General features: G+C 51.2%; 1 protein-coding gene across 1 annotated transcript in view; it reads right to left on the bottom strand.

Moving 5' to 3' along the window:
• LOC137617870 (FAD-linked sulfhydryl oxidase ALR-like) overlaps positions 1-15913 on the bottom strand; it is a 79093-nt gene that overhangs the window by 62153 nt on the left and 1027 nt on the right. The window lies entirely within an intron of this gene.

Here is a 15913-nt window from a genome sequence, read left to right as displayed (position 1 = left end):
ATTTTGTCATTTGTTCCTTAACTGGAATACAAACCACACTATTTAATAGGGGTGACTCACCCCTTAGGAAGGGTGGAGGTCCCAGCCAGTCTGGCTTTTGGCTTTGCCCGGGGGCTCCTTATCTAAGTGTGTTAGCATTCAAGAAATAAGGAGCTCCTGCACCTCACTAAAACCTTGCTACGCAAGGTCTGCGGCCTACGCAAGCTGTGTGTGAAGGTATGAAGAAGTGCGACTCGTACTAGAAAGTTGTTCTGAAGCTCTTTAGATGGAAACTTGTAGACTAGGACTTTCCCAATACCACCACGTCAGGGTATAGGGACATAACAATATTAATATTAAAACTAGAAACACAGGGGAGCATGGTTTACCTGCAGTGGTTTGAGGTCAGCTATGCAGAGAACCCAGGATACTGCTTTCCCCAAGAGAGGGGATGATAAAGAAAAGAATAAGGGCCAGTCAAACCTTTTCATTCACGCAGACTAAAACCAGGTAACAATGCCCTCAACCTTCTGCTACTTGTCCAATAAGGAGCTTGAGGTTTTAAACCAGCTGTTGTGCATCCACTACAGGACCGATAGAGAAAGTATCGAGTCTCCTGTGGGTCACGTCTCGCAGGTAGTGGGATGTGAACGTGGTCTGCCGTTTCCACACCCCAGCTTGAAGAACCTGCGTCACTGAAAAATTTCTTTGAAGGCCAGGGACGTAGCTATGCCCCTGACATCATGTGCTCTGGGGCGACGTGACGGAGGAGGGTCTGGATTCAGTGACAGGTCAATGACCCTGTGAATCCATGTAGAGATGGTGTTCTTGATGACCCTCCTCTTAGTCCTTCCAGTGCTGACGAATAGTGCTGGCACACGAGGACGGGCTGCGGCTTTTCTCTTGAGGTACAGCCTCAAGCTCCTTACTGGGCATAGTAACAGATGGTCTGGGTTATCTGTTACAGCACGGAGACTAGAAATCCTGAAGGAGTCGAATCGAGGATCCGCTACTCCCGGGTTCTGAATCTTAGCAATAAACTCAGGGACGAAGCTGAACGTTACCTCCCCCCATCTCCTTGAATGGGCGATGTCATACGAGAGACCATGAAGTTCGCTGACTCGCTTGGCTGAGGCAAAAGCTAGTAGGAACACCGTCTTCCAAGTTAGGCGGCGATCTGATGCCTGGCTTAATGGTTCATAGGGAGGTCTCTTAAGAGACCTGAGAACTCGAACCACGTTCCATGGGGAAGGTCTCACTTCCGACTGAGGGCAGGTAAGTTCATAACTCTGTATGAGTAGAGAAAGTTCTAGCGATGAAGAAATGTCCATTCCTTTCAGCCTGAAGGCGAGGCTTAAGGGTGAGCAATAGCCTTTCACTGCCAAGACTGATAGGCGCATTTCTTCACGCAAATACATAAGGAACTCCGCTATTGCTGGAATAGTGGCATCGAGTGGAGAAATACACCTTCGACGACACCAACCACAGAAGACTTTCCACTTTGCCTGGTAGACTGCTGCTGATGACTTTCGCAGGTGTCCAGACATCCTGATTGCAACTTGTTGCGAAAATCCTCTCTCAGAGAGGAGATGCTGGATGGTCTCCAGGCGTGAAGTCGTAGTGAAGCAACTGCTTTGGGGAAGATGTTGGTGTGTGGTTGTTTGAGTAGATTGTGTCGTGGAGGGAGTTCTCTTGGCGGTGTACTGGTTTGCGGACTGCGACCAGAGGTAGCACCCGAACTGCTTAGTGTCCGAATGCCGACCTCAACCCAAGATTCACTACACAAAAAAAATATTCAAAGGTGGAATACCCAAAAATCTAGGTAACAGGTCAAGAGAACGGAGCACTGGGCACCACCCCTTGATTTATACTGGGCAAGGGGACCCAGCTAGAACCTTACTTTCCCCTTTTCTTCCCTTTCACTTAGCTTGCTGAATTTAGGTAACATATCAGAACATTAGGTGAAAGGAAAAAAAAAACAATGAAAAAACAATTCTAAAAACAGTGGTTGAGAAGGGGACACAGTGATGTAAAGAACTGGAATAAAAACAAAAAAAAATATTTATTTGGAAAAGAAAAAAACTGTTAGGATTACATCAACATTGCTCTGTCAAATCAAAAAGGCAATTAAATGCAAAACTAGCATCCTTTTACACTCCAGCCTCACGATGACAAGATAAAAAAAAAATTTGAATATTAAAAAAAAAAAAAGGACTATTCACATGCTGTACACTCACAAGTTTTCCTTAAACTATACTACTCACATATGACAAATTCGTAGATAATTTGTATTTTTCCTAACCATACAAACCTTAGCTATTTAAATAGAATATTGCTTTCGGCGTAGCTGAAGTGACGAGCCATTAAATTTTACCGAGAATTTACTACCCCCTCGCTAGTTAGCGAGGGGGTAGGGGAGGAGTAGCTAGCTACCCCTCCCCCCTCACACACCAGTGAACTAGTCCACTTTGCTTAGAGGTAGGACTTATCCTGGGGGACAGGGCTGGCGGGCAAGTTTGATTAAATAGCTAAGGTTTGTATGGTTAGGAAAAATACAAATTATCTACGAATTTGTCATTTGTTCCATAACCGAAATACAAACCACGCTATTTAAATAGGGTGACTTAACCCTTAGGAAGGGTGGTAAGTCCCAGCCGTACTGGCTTTGGCTTTTGCCCGGGGACTCAGTATCTGAGTAAGTAGAACTCAAGATAAGGAGTCCCTGCACCTCGCAAGTACCTTGCTCTGCAAGGATCGCGGCCTACGTAAGCTTGTGTGTGAAGGAATGAAGTGTGACTCGTCCTAGGAAGTTGACCTGGAGTCCTTTAGATGGAATTCTAGGTTAGGACGTTCCCAATACCACCTCGTAAGGGTATGGGGGATGCGACAGTATTATCTTAATACTAGGAACACAAGGAAGCATGGTTTACCTGCAGTGGTTTGAGGTCAGCTGTGCAGAGAACCCAGGATGCTGCTTTTCCCAAGAGATGGGAGTATGAAGAAAAGAATAAGGGCCAGGCATACCTTTTCATTCATGAAGACTAAAACCGGGTAACAATGCCCTCAACCCTCTGCTACTTGTCCATTAAGGAGCCTGAGGTTTAGACCAGCTGTTGTGCAGCCAACACAGGGCCGATAGATATTCTAAAGTATCGAGCCTCCTGTGGGTCACGTCTTGCAGGTAGTGGGCTGTGAAGGTCGTTTGACACTTCCAAACCCCTGCTTGTAGAACCTGCATCACTGAGTAGTTTCTCTTAAACGCCAGGGACGTAGCGATGCCTCTCACATCGTGCGCTCTAAGGCGACGTGACGGAGGAGGGTCTGGATTCAGGGAATGGTGGATGACCCTGCGAATCCATGCTGAGATAGTATTCTTAGTGACCCTCCTCTTCGTCCTTCCTGTGCTTACAAACAATGCTTGCACTCGAGGACGAACTGCAGCTGTTCTTTTAAGATAGAGCCTCAGACTCCTTACTGGGCACAGTAGGAGATGGTCTGGGTCATCTGTTACAGAACGGAGACTTGAGATCCGGAAGGAGTCGAACTGGGGGTCCAGCACTCCCGGATTTTGAGTCTTAGCTACAAACTCAGGGACAAACTTGAACGTTACCTCCCCCCATCCCCTTGAATGGGCGATGTCAAACCAGAGACCATGAAGTTCGCTGACTCGCTTGGCCGAGGCCAAAGCAAGTAGGAACACCGTCTTCCAAGTCAGTGGCGATCGGAAGCCTGGCGTAATGGTTTGAACGGAGGTCTCTTAAGAGCCCTGAGGACTCGAACCACGTTCCATGGAGGAGGTCTCACTTCCGACTGAGGGCAGGTAAGTTCATAACTTCGTATGAGTAAAGAAAGTTCTAGCGAGGAGGAAATGTCCATTCCTTTTAGCCTGAAGGCAAGACTTAAGGCTGAGCGATAGCCTTTCACTGCCGAGACTGAATGGCGCATTTCTTCCCGCAAATACACAAGAAACTCCGCTATTGCTGGAACAGTGGCATCAAGGGGAGGGATACCCCTTCCACGACACCAACCACAGAAGGTTCTCCACTTCGCCTGGTAGACTCCTGCGGATGACTTTCGCAGGTGTCGAGACATCCTTTCCGCAACTTGTTACGAAAAACCTCTCTCTGTGAGGAGATACTGGATAGTCTACAGGCGTGAAGCCGTAGCGATGCAACGGCTTTATGGAAGATGTTGGCGTGTGGTTGCTTGAGTAGCTCGTGTCGAGGAGGGAGTTCTCTCGGGAGTTCCGTCAGGAGCTGCAGAAGGTCCGGGAACCACTCTGCGTGATGCCATAGCGGAGCTATTAAGGTCATTGACAGGTTGACCGATATTCTGGTCTTGTTGAGCACCCTTCTCATCAGACAGAACGGGGGAAAGGCGTAAACGTCGATGTTGTCCCACCGTTGTTGGAAGGCATATTGCCAGAGTGCCTTGGGGTCCGGGACTGGGGAGCAGTACAGCGGGAGCTTGAAATTCAAGGCTGTCGCGAACAGATCCACCGTCGGGGAACCCCACAAAGTCAGGACTTTGTTGGCTACTAGAGGATCCAAAGACCACTTGGTACTCACTATCTGGGATGCTCTGCTCAGACTGTCGGCGAGCACATTCCTTTTGACCGGAATGAAGCGAGCCCATAGTGGAATCGAGTGGACTTCGGTCCATCTCAGTATCTCTACTGCAAGATGGGATAGCTGATGTGAAAAGGTACCTCCCTGCTTGTTGATGTAAGCCACTACTGTGGTGTTGTCGCTCATCACCACCACGGAGTGACCCACCAGGTACTGTTGGAACTGTTGAAGAGCCAAATAGACGGCCTTCATCTCTAGCAGGTTTATGAGGAGGCACTTTTCTGATTCTGACCATAGGCCTGAGGTCCTGTATTCAGAACGTGGGCCCCTCACCCTTCTTTTGAGGCTTCCGAGAACAGCATCAAATCCGGGGGGAGGACGAGAAGAGCCACTCCCTTTCGGAGGTTCTCGTCTGTCACCCGCCATTGAAGGTCCGTCCGTTCCGCAGGACCCATAGGGACCAAAATGTCCGGGGAATCGTGACCTTGATTCCACCGAGACTTGAGCCGCCATTGCAGGGACCTCATCCTGAGGCGCCCATTTGGAACTAGACGGGCCAGAGAGGAAAGGTGACCTAGGAGACGTAACCACGATTGGGCTGGGAGTTCTTCTCGTCTGAGGAAAGGATCTGCGACCCTCCTCAGCAATGCTATCCTGTCGTCTGATGGAAAGGCTTTGTGAAGATTGGTGTCCAAGATCATGCCTAGATATACCAGTCGTTGAGATGGAAGCAGAGAAGACTTCTCGAGATTTACCATGATCCCAAAGTCCCAGAAGCTTGTCTCGGTGTCGAAGAAGGGTCGACTCCGAGTCTGCTAGGATCAGCCAGTCATCCAGATAACGAAGTAGACGAATGCCGATCCTGTGTGCCAACGAAGAGATCAGGGTGAACACTGGTGAAAACCTGAGGTGCTGTGGAGAGACCGAAACACAGCACCTTGAACTAGTAGATCTTGTTGTCTAGGCTGAATCTTAAGTACTTCCTTGAAGACGGATGGATTGGGATCTGGAAGTACGCGTCCTTCAGATCCAGTGTACACATGAAGTCTTGTGGTCTCACTGCAAGTCTGACCGTGTCTGCTGTCTCCATGTTGAACGGAGTTTGTTTGACAAACCTGTTCAGAGCTGAGAGGTCGATGACTGGTCTCCAGCCTCCAGACGCCTTCTTTACAAGAAAGAGTCGACTGAAGAAGCCTGGGGACCTGTCGACGACCTCTCTGAAAGCATCCTTCTTTAACATGGTCTCGACTTCTGCCCGTAGGGCTAGCCCCTTTGCCGATCCCATGGCATAGGAGCTCAACGACACTGGATTCGCTGTCAGGGGAGGAAGAGATGTTATGAACGGGAAGCGATATCCTAGACTGATTACAGAAACTGTCCAGGAATCGGCCCCGAGTTGCTGCCACCTGGTTGCGCAACTTTGTAGGCATCCCCCACTGGTGGACATGCAGGGGGATTGCCAATCCTAGCGTTTGCGGCCTCGGTCGCTCCCCCTAGGATTCTTGCCTCCCCTGTAGGACTTCTTGCCTCTCCTGTCTTTGACAGGAAAGGGCTGCTGTTTGGACACCGATGTCTTCGCTGCCGCTGCCGGTTTCGTTGTCTTGTCTGGCGAGGTTGTTGTTGAGGTGCTGGAGGTTTCAAGGGCTTCGATGTGAGAGCTCTTTGGAGGAGAGAATCCTGATTGGATTTCCTCCACCTCTCAGCCGCCTGTTCCATATCCTTAGGCTCAAACAGGCTCTTTCCCATCAGAGAAGTGTGTCTGAGCTTGCTGACTTCGACGGTTGAAACCTTTGAATGGAACCTCTCGACCACCGCATCACGTCGTTTCTAGATTTCGAGATTTGGTGGGCCAGAAACTCAAAGGTGCGGGTGCCCGAGAGGAGGAAGGTCTCCAGGGCCTTCCTAGTGCTTTCCTTGGACAGATCCTCGGATCGCAAAAGGATGCCAAGAGACCCCAACAAGACATCCAGCCACAAAGTAGCCTGCATGGCACACTTCGCGACCTTCTCCTGGTTTAGGATCTCTGTCGCCGAGAAAGTCACTTGCCAGCTAGAGAGTCTATCAAGAGGAACTCCCTTAATAAGCTCTTCCACAGAGTGGTGCAACGGAAGAGCTAAACAAGGCTCCTCCATGATCTCAAAAACCTCCTCTGGTGGGCACAAGGAGGAGGGAGGAGCTTGTTGCTAGCAGTGGAACGGCTGGAGGCGAGCTCGGAGAGCTGGCCCTCAACCTTATCTCTGGCACTCTTGACCCCTTGGGACCAGAGCAGAGCCGCACTGGCCTTAGTGGGTTACTGAGTGCCAAAGACTCGGTCCAGGACCGTGTCCTTGCCCTCCCGAGGGGGAATCTCCGGGTCCGGAAACTTGTTGAGATTCCTCATTAGAGTCAAGACCTGCCAGAAGGCATGCTCTGACTCTTGCTGCTCTCCTCCTGGAGAATCGGCAGCGAAGTCTCCCGTCCCCAGAGGCTCTTCTTGGGGGGACACGTGGGCGTTCTCCGCGGGTCTCGTTGGCTCTGGTTGAATCCTGGAAGAAGACTTCGGGATGGTCTTCCCTCCTAGGAGGGATACAAGACTCCAGCAACAAAATCTGAGGGTTCTTCTACGCCCCAACACGGGACGATTCTCCTGCTTGAGGTGGGGTTGCTCCCATTGGTGCGGTGGGAGAAAGCCTCACCTCGGAAGACTCCCCTGAGGACGGAAAAACCTCGTCCACAGGGGATGGAGAAAACGTCTGCGGGGGGGAAGGAGCCTTCCTGACAGACTTCTTGGGAGCCAGCTTGACCCGAGGAGAAGTCACCACAATCTCTACTCCTCTCTTCCTCTACAGAGGGGTCGGTGCTGCCCTTGGTTTGGGGCCCAAATCAGAGAAGGCAGGCTTAACAGCCTGGACGACAGCTCTGATAAGGGACTCAAACCATGGCTGCTTACTGACAGACGCAGTGTCAGAGACTCCCTCTGGAGGGAAGGGAATCGGGTAGAGACTACAACATGGCCTGCCTGGAAAGAAAGGGCACGGGGGCGAGTGCTGGCGAGCAGGCGAGCGATGGCGCATAGGTGAACTACGGCGAGCAGGCTCGTGGGCGCGATTGCGTGCTGGGGAGTGATGGCGCGTAGATGGTGCGCGTGTGCGCGCAGGAGATCAATGGTGCGCAGGGGCGCGGTCTGGCGAAGACAGTGGGCGCGCAGAAGGACCAGCAAGCGTGGAAGCACGGGGAGGAGACTGCTCGTGGGCGCGCAGTATCTCGGAAGCCTCTGGAAGGGCGCACGGTAGGAACTGGAACCTGTGCGCGCGAAGGTGACTGCGTGTGATGGTGCGAAGGTGACTGAGCGCGATGGTGCGCAGGCGAGGGCTGACGAGTGGGCGAGTTCTGAGGGCGCGCAGGAGATCGCTGGCGAGAAGGCGAGGGGCGAGTCTTCTTTCCTGTGCTCAGATCCGGAGATCGAGGGCGCGCAGGCGAGCGATGGCGCGCAGGTGCGCGTTGGTGAGCAAGAGGGGAGCGCTGGCGAGCTGGAGATCGTGGGCGCGCGTGGCGTGTAACATGATCAGGGCGTGCAGCTGTGCGCTGGCGAGTAGGAGATCGCTGGCGAGTAGGAGATCGCTGGCGTACAGGAGATCGCTGGCGTGCAGGAGATCGCTGGAGTGCAGGAGATCGCTGGAGTGCAGGAGAGCGGTGGCGCACAGGTGAGCACTGATGACCAGGAGATCGGCGAGAGCGCTGGCGCGTCGACTCTGCAGCAGGAGCTCGCTGGCGCGTTGTCCCTGGCATAGTATGTCTCTGGGTCGTTGTCTCAGAAACATCAGGAACAGGCGAGCGCTTGCGCGCAATTGCGCGCAGGAGAGCGTGAGCGCACAGGGGAAACTGGCACTTAAGGGACTTGCCCACATTGTGAGCAAGCCCCTTTTGCCTTGAAGGGACCGGTGCCCGTTTGAAAACAGGGTGTGCGGGCGCCCACAGCAAGTCAGCTGCCAGGAACGGTGAAGGAAGGTCAGCAGGTCTGGCAGGCGGAAGAGATCGCGAACGATCGGCAGAGAGGTCCAGTGATGCAGCTGCAACGGTCGAAGCACGACCACCACGGAGTGAGTCGCCAGGATCTGTTGGAATTGTTGCAGTGCCAGATATACGGCCTTCATTCTAGCAGATTATGTGGAGGCACTTTCCTGATTCTGACCAGGGGCCTGAGATCCTGTGGTTCAGAACGTGGGCCCCCACCCTTCTTTTGAAGCGTCCGAAGACAGCATCAAAACCGGGGGGAGGACGAGAAGATCCACTCCCCTTCGAAGGTTACCTCCGTCCCCCACCACTGAAGGTCCGTCTGTTCTGCCGGACCCATAGGGACCAGAATGTCCGGGGAATCGAGGCCTTGATTCCACCGGGACTTGAGCCGCCATCACAGGGATCTCATACTGGGGCGGCCGTTTGGAACCAGACGGCCCATGCGGGAAAGGTGCCGTAGGGGAGGAACCACGATTGGGCTAGAAGCTCTTCTCGTCTGAGGAAAGGATCTGTGACCCCCCTCAGCCTTGCTATCTTGTCGTCTGATGGAAAGGCTTTGTGGAGATTGGTGTCCAATATCATGCCTCGATATACCAGTCGTAGAAATGGAGGCAGAGAAGACTTCTCGAGATTTACCATGATCCATAGATCTTAGCAACGTCCCAGAAGCTTGTCTCGGTGTCGAATAAGGGTCGACTCCGAGTCTGCCAGGATCAGCCAGTCGTCCAGATAGCGGAGGAGACAGGATGCCGATCCTGTGCGCCCACAAAAATATCAGGGTGAACACTCTGGTGAACACCTGAGGTGCTGTGGAGATACCGCACTCAGCCCCTTGAACTGGTGGATCTTGTTGTCTAGGCTGAACCTAAAGTACTTCCTGGAAGACGGATGGATTAGGATCTGGAAGTATGCGTCCTTCAGATCCAGTGTACACATGAAGTCTTGCGGTCTCACTGCAAGTCTGACCGTGTCTGCTGTCTCCATGCTGAACGGAGTTTGTTTGACAAACTTGTTCAGAGATGCGAGGTCGATGACGGGTCTCCAGCCTCCAGACGCCTTCTTTACGAGAAAGGGTCAACTGAAGGAGCCTGGGGAGCCGTTGACGACCTCCTGGAGGGCATTCTTCTTGAGCATGGTCTCGAATTCTGCCCGAAGGGCTAGCCCCTTTACCCATCACAGGGCATAGGAGCTCAACGCCACTGGATTCACTGTCAGGGGCGGAAGAGACGTTAAGAACGGGACGCGATATTCCTGACTGATCACGGAGATCGTCCAGGAATCAGACTCGAGTTGCTGCCACCTGAATGTGCAACTTGCCGGCATCCCCACACTGGTGGACATGCAGGGGGATTGCCAATCCTAGTCCTCGCAGCCTTGGCCACTCCCTTAGGATTCTTGCCTTCCCTGGAGGACTTCCCGCCCTCCTTGTCTCTGTACTGGTTGGACACGTTCGTCTTTGCTGCCGCTACCGGTTTCGTCGTCTTGGATTGGCGAGGTTGTTGAGGTGCTGGAGGTTTGTAGGGCTTATATGTAAGGGCCTTTTGGAGAAGAAAATCGTGGCTCGATTTCTTCCACCTCTCAGCTGCCTGTTCCGTAACCTTGGGCTCAAACAGACTCTTTCCCAAGATGGAAGAGTGTCTGAGCCTACAGGTATCCACGGCTGGAACCTTCGAGTGGAACCTCCCGGCCACCGCATCAGGTTGTTCCAAGATTGAGTTTGCCCACAAGTTCGAAACTGGGTGGGCCAGAAACTCGATGGTACGTGTGCCCGAGAGGAGGAAGGTCTCCAGGGCTTTCCTGATGCTCTCATAGGACAGATCCTCGGGTCGCAGCAGGATGCCCAGAGACCCTAGCCAGACATCCAGCCACGAAGTGGCCTGTATGGCAAATTTGCGACCTTTTCCTGACTCAGGACCTCTGTTGCCGAGAATGTCACCTGCCGGCAAGAGAGTCTCTCAAGAGAGACTCCCCTGGAAAGCTCTTCCACGGAGTGGTGCCCTGAATCATGCTGCTCTCCTCCTGATGGACTGGCAGCAAAGTCTCTTGTCCCCAAAGGTTCTACTTGGGGGAACTCTTAGAGTCCTTCGATTCCCTCCTAGGAGGGATACGTAACTCCAACAAAGAAGTCTGAGGGCTCTTCTCTCCCTAACACGGGACGATTCTCCTGATCGAGGTGGGGTTTCTCCCATTAATGCGGTGGGAGAAGGTCTCACCTCGGTAGAGGGAGCGCGCTGGCAAAATCCCAGGGGTCGAGCGCGAGAGACGCTGGCGCTCACGCGATGGGAAAAAACAAGGGGTCGCGTGCGAGAGACTGTTGAAAACATTCACGCGCGGGCGAGACATCATAGGATGAGCAGGAATCAGATTGAAGAGCCCGTGGAAAATGTCGGCGCGTCACGTACGAGGTTGTTGGCGCTTGAAGATCGTCGGTGCTTGTGTGCGAAAGAAGATCGACAGCGTTAAAGATCGACGGCGCTGAAAGATCGTCGGCGCTTGAGCGCGCAAGAAAATCATCGGCGCTTGAAGATCGTCGGCCTTTGTGCTCGAAAGAAGATCGTCGGTGCTTGCGTGCATAAGAAGATCGTTGGCGCGGGGAACCATAGCTGCCTGCGCGCGGACGATCGTCGGAGCTTACGTGCGTAGGAAGATCGTCAACGCTAGCGCGCCAAAGAAGATCGTTTACCAAGATCGTCGGAGTTTGAAGATTGTCAGCGCTTGCTCGCGCAAGAAAATCATCGGCGCTCGAAGATCGTCAGCGCTTGCGCAAGTAAGAAGATCGACGGCGCTCGAAGATCGTCGGCGCTTCCGCGCGTAAGAAGAGCATCAGCGCTCGCTTGTGAAAAAAGATCGTTGGCGCTTGCGCGCTTAAGATCATCAGCGCTCGAAGATCGTCGGCGCTTGCGCGCTTAAGAAGATCGTCAGCGCTAGCGCATGAACGAAGATCGTCGGCGCTTGCGCGCGAACGTAGATCGTCGGCGCTTGCGCGCGTAAGAAGATCGTCAGCGCTACAGCGCAAGCAGCGCTCGCTCGTGAAGAAGTTCGTTGGCCGAGATGAAGATTGTCAGCGCTTGCGCGCGTAAGAAGATCATCGGCGCTTGCGCGCAAAGAAGATCATCGGCGCTTGCGCGCAAAGAAGATCGTCAGCGCTAGCGCGCGAAGAATATCATCAGCGCTAGCGTGTAAGAAGATCGTCGGTGCTTGCGTGCGTAAGATCGTCGGTGCTTGCGCGCGTAAGAAGATTGTCGCCACTTGCGCGCGTAAGAAGATCGTTGGCGCGGGGAACCATAGCAGCCTGCGCGCGGACGATCGTCGGAGCTTACGTGCGTAGGAAGATCGTCAACGCTAGCGCGCCAAAGAAGATCGTTTGCCAAGATCGTCGGAGCTTGAAGATTGTCAGCGCTTGCGCACGTAAGAAGATCGACAGCGCTCGAAGATCGTCAGCGCTTATGCGAGTAAGAAGATCGACGGCGCTTGAAGATCGTCGGCACTTCCGCGCGTAAGAAGAGCGTCAGCGCTCGCTTGTGAAAAAAGATCGTCGGCGCTTGCGCACGTAAGAAGATCATCAGCGCTCGAAGATCGTCGGCACTTGCACGCGTAAGAAGATCGTCAGCGCTAGAGCGTGAACGAAGATCGTCAGCGCTAGCGCGTGAACGAAGATCGTCGGCGCTTGCGCGCGAACGAAGATCGTCGGCGCTTGCGCGCGTAAGAAGATCGCCAGCGCTACAGCGTAAGCAGCGTTCGCTCGTGAAGAAGATCGTTGGCCAAGATGATCGTCGGCGCTTGCGCGCGTAAGAAGATCATCGGCGCTTGCGCGCAAAGAAGATCGTCGGCGCTTGCACGCGTAAGAAGATCATCGGCGCTTGCGCGCAAAGAAGATCATCAGCGTTAGCGCGCAAAGAAGATCATCAGCGCTAGCGCGCAAAGAAGATCGTCAGCGCTAGCGCGCGAAGAAAATCGTCAGCGCTAGCGCGTAAGAAGATCGTCGGCTCTAGCGCGCAAAAGAAGATCGTTGACGTAGAAAGATCATCGGCGAGCACGAGCACGCGAGCGCCCTAAGATGAAGGGACAGCTGACAGGATGATCTAGAACTGGGACGATCAGGACTGGAACAGGATTCCTCTGGATGGAATTCTCAGGAACAGCAGGAACAGTAGGCGAGCGCTTGCGAGCAATTGCATGCTATACCTGGCACTAAAGGGACTTACTCTCAATGTGAGAAAGCCCTTAGCCCCGAAGGGACCGGAGCCCGTTGGATAACGGGGTGTGTGGGAGCCCACAGCGTCAGCAGCCAGGAACAGAGACGGCAGGTCAAGGAGATTCTGAACAGGAACAGTCCTCCGAAGAGGAGTCTCTATGAGTGGCCTCTCTCGCGAACAAGAGAGGTGAACACTTCGTGGAAGAGACTAGAAGACACTGATGATGGTGCCCCTTAGGGCCGTTGGATCAGCAAGCTGACCTATAAGAAGAAAACCTCCGAAGAGGAGTCCTTAAGAGTGGCCTCCCTCGCGAACGAGAGAGGTCACAAGATCTTGCAGCTGCTCAGCCCCTTGAGCATAGCTGCAGGTGCGACCGCTCAGCCCCAAGAGTATAGTCGCACGAAATTCCATGGTCCTGACTTGCAACCGCTCAGCCCCTTGAGCAAGGTTACAAGAGCGGTCGCTCAGCACCAAGAGTATAACAGCCCGAGGACCAGGATAAACCATCCAGGATTATTAAGGTAAGAGAAGTTCCCCCCCGCAGGGAAAAGAAAACTCATACCTGGGAAGGGAACCTCCCTCGGAAGGGAAGTTACCCACCCCTGGAGGCAAACCTCCTGAGCGTTCTAAGATGAACTAAAGAGCTGACAGTTGTCACGGGAGAACTTCTAAGAGAAGGGAACACGCCCATGACGAAGTCCTAGAGAGGCGGCAGTAACAGCAGACTCCCAAGGCACAACAAGACAGCTCTGCTTCGTTGGCACATTAGGCAAACGAAGAAACCAGATCGTTAATGGGAAAAAAAAAATAATTAGTTAACAAAAATTTCCCTGGGAGGAACTCCGAAGAGAAACCCTGAGGGAATAGAACATAAGAATTACAAATCAAGTATGCACCCTCCTCCCCCACTGACAATCATGGGAGAAGGGGAGGGCGGAGAACTGTAACAAAAACAGAATTATAACAGAATTATAATTATGTAATTCATTAAGAATGTTCACAAAAAGTAAGAACAACTGAACCCCGAAGGGAAGTGTTCTTTACAGAAGCTGAAAAATTGACAAATACAATTAGATTTCATTGAAAATAATTGAGACAAAAAACAGAATAGCAACTCAACCCGCAACGGGAAAGAAGCTACCGTAATAGTACGTAGTAGTAGTAAAAGGGTGAACGACCTCGAGTAGAGAGAGAGAGACCGTAGTCAAACTAAACCCCCACGTTCCCTTCGCTAAGAGTCCAAGTTCCCCGCAGGGAAGGAGGAACAGCGGAGAAAACAGATGAATGGAGAAAGTCCAGCGATGACAATTCCCCACGGCGGCCGAATAACGGAGGCCGAAGGAACGACCGGAGGACCAAGAGACCGTTCCCCAAGAAGTGCAACCGCAGTGGCCTGGAACTACGCGGTGGCGTTGTCGAACACTACAAACACCGCACAACACTGAAAAGGAAACTTACTAATTTCTATACCCAAATATATACATAAACATAAAGAATGTTTACATATATATTAAGTATAAGAAAAGTAAGTAATTAAGTAAAGACAAAACATTAATGGCTGCCAAGCGAGGGCGGGAGCAGACACATCTGCCCACCGCCCGATCCAAAAGCGAAGTGAATCAGTTCAACAATTGTTGATTTACATTAAAGAATGACAGAAGGTTACAATTCACTGCATGATCTAGAATAAAACTAACATTTCCTGATCTCATGGCTGAATACCTAAAGACTACCGTTTGCAATCGGAAGTACAGTATTTTACCGTTATAACTCAAACTTTGGAATTGCTCTCCCTTGTACTACCTCCTGTAAATATTAAGCCTATATTTCCGACACTATTTACCAACTTACCTGCTAACATACAACTGTATGGCAAGTTTGACATTATTTAATACAACATACTATAAGCCTATCATAAGGTAACAACGCATGCTTTACTATAAGGTATCCTACCAAAAGCCCAATGTATACAATGAGCATGGGTGAGGAGTTTTACCCTGGCCTCAGTCAGGATAACCAAGGACATGACATCCTAGATTAGGTTAGGTTAAGGAATGAAATGTTTCTGTTTAATTAAGGACTGTTACAGGATAAATATTTGTTAATAGCCTACAATAGGCCTATTTACACCTAGCCAGATCAACCAACACAGTTTACCATATGATTACTCAACACAGTCCTATTAAATAATAGCATACCATGGGTCCATTATTAGATAGCTTACCATAAGCATAGTAAACAATAAGGAATTATAATTTAATGACTGACCTATTATTTTACCCCTACACCAATCTAAGATAATATGTACCATGTGGATATTTACAATTTCACCTTACATTATCATGTCTCCTTAGGTTCTATAATTTACATTTCTCTTCTTTTTCCGATCTACTTTCTTACATGTAACTTTTCCCAGAAATACTCCGCTATTGCGAAAAAAAAAAATTTACTTCCTTTTTCTTTGACTATGGAAGCAAACAGCAGTATAAGGCTTAGGGAGGTAACATGGGGGTAGGGTGGTAAAGTCTCCCCAGGTAGTTTGTAGCGCTACGGCCAAGCGTCCTAATTTGCTTATTATCGCTCCGACTGTTATCTTGTATAGAATAAAAACGTTTGGAAATGGTCTACGGATCTTAAATATGTTGTGTAAGGGGGGGGGATCCGGGAGGGCGCAGCCCCCCTCGGTAAGGACACGGCTTTTAGCATAGGTTAGGTGGGTTTTTTAAGTTAGCTTCACCCGTCGTACTCGTAAGTAAGGAAACTATTGTGTAAGGGGGGGTCCGGGGGGGCAAAGCCCCCTGTGTAAGGATACGGCTTTTAGCATAGTTTAGGTGGGTTTTTTAAGTTAGCTTCTCCCGCCAAAATCGTTTTTAGAACGACGGCCACAGTTCAGAACATTCCCGTTTTCTACAGGATCTGGCCGTCACCCTACAAAGGCTCCATCTCCCCTACTAAGTAAGGACATCGAGACTTAAGTTAGCTTGAATAGGGGTATCTTATGGTAGAACCCATATCTTTAGTTTCCGTAAAATTCTTGATTTATCATCGAAATGTCTTCAGGGCAAACAAGATTACTGTACTGACGTAGAGTTTCACTGTTAAGAGAAGTTCAAGTACGTAAATCAAATAAGTAAAGGAATGTTGTTACGTGAAAACAGGCCGTTTCTGGAAAAA

This window comes from Palaemon carinicauda, chromosome 24 (assembly GCF_036898095.1).
Source record: "Palaemon carinicauda isolate YSFRI2023 chromosome 24, ASM3689809v2, whole genome shotgun sequence".
Classification (NCBI taxonomy): Eukaryota; Metazoa; Arthropoda; class Malacostraca; order Decapoda; family Palaemonidae; genus Palaemon; species Palaemon carinicauda.
Note: the sequence above shows the minus strand (reverse complement) of the source record. Positions and strands in the feature narration are given on the sequence as shown.